Consider the following 1563-nt stretch of genomic DNA (forward strand, 5'->3'; position numbering starts at 1 on the left):
CGGAGTACGAGAAGGGACTCCCCCAGAATGAGGAGCTCATTATAATATTAGGCATAATATGCTTGTGTAACATGTATGCTTGTGTAACTGGCGAGCTCATCGACGCCCTCATTAACCTCCTCGGAGGAAGACAGGTGGAGCGTCGAGCCCCCTCACCGGGGGAAAAGAACCGCAGCGTGGGCTTCCGAACCCCGAGAGCGGGCGCTGGATCTGGTGGTTAAGGAAGAAGATAGGGACTCGCCCGTCTACATTCCCTCCACCGGATCCATAGGCGAACCCCACGAGCACGGCCGGCGCCGCGAGAAACGCCGGTGAAGACTCCCTCCTCATAGAGAGCCCTCGGAGAGCAAGCATACGCAGTGACAAACGCTCACAAATTTTGACGCAGCTCGAGTTCCTGAAAGGGAACTACTAGTCATATTTATAACCTTAGCTAAAGGGATAGATTACAGAATTTTAATTTTTCCTTTATCCTTTAAGTAAATGTATTATATTGCATACTCTAATATACTTAAAGTATGGAGAGTAAAAGTAAAGGTATACAGTATTGTTCTGAAAAAATAATTTGTCAGGATGGTTTTGCATTAATATTACTGCTGCACTACTGTGTATGTTGCATTTTACTTCTGAATATGTTCAAGGTTATTAAATTTAAAGTTGCCTACTAAATATACTGTTGGGTAGTTTAATCTACAACAATGCATCATGTTGTAAAAAAACATATTTTTGTAGTGTTGCTGTCCTGTGAGGAAAAAAAAAAGAAAACATGCTACTTCATATTTGTACGAGTATACTTAACGAATGTACTTCCTTACAGTCCACCTCTGATTATTTTGAAAATGAAAGTATCAACATTTTGTCAGAATATTAACACATTGTTGCTAATTATATCAAAGGCTGCATCTGAAGGACTCGGAGCGGTCATACAGAGCACTGTTCAGCTGTGACAGCTGCTGCTGAACATTGAGCTGTACAATGCTCTATTTTTTTTTATTCAGTTTTATTTTTATGCTTAACTGCCTAAAAAATCCGGGTTGCGAACCTATCTACATATGATCACCATGGTCAAGACAATAAACTATATAAAATCGCACCTTTGTAAGATATCAGTCAGCATTTGAACTGCTATGTGTGTGTATGTGTGTGTGTGTATTTTGTAGTTTTTCATATGTATCATTACATTATTCAAGTAAGCTCCAAGCCAATTCCTGCATTTAAATTTGTAATCCGACAAAGGATGCAGCAAACCAGTGTAACTTACCTGGCCTCGGTCTTGACTAAGCCTGAGGTACACCACTGTCTCCTCCATTACGACGTAAAACATAAAAACAAAAATGAGCAATTCTGGCTCCACCTATCCTGGCAGGATTGTCTTCTCGTCAGCTCTCCTCTTGCGCCATTGCTATGCGACAGAGCGCTAATCGGGAACCTCTGGTGTCGCAATTAGGAAATCCTGCGAAGGCGGAGCACCCTTCGTGCACTTCGGAGGACTGGCCTTCGAAGTCCGTGGCCTTCGAAGTGTGCACACTCAAGTTTGGCACACAGCTATAGACTTCTGGAACA

Source organism: Sinocyclocheilus anshuiensis, unplaced genomic scaffold, assembly GCF_001515605.1.
Source record: "Sinocyclocheilus anshuiensis isolate Anshui unplaced genomic scaffold, SAMN03320099.WGS_v1.1 scaffold1797, whole genome shotgun sequence".
Lineage (NCBI taxonomy): Eukaryota > Metazoa > Chordata > Actinopteri > Cypriniformes > Cyprinidae > Sinocyclocheilus > Sinocyclocheilus anshuiensis.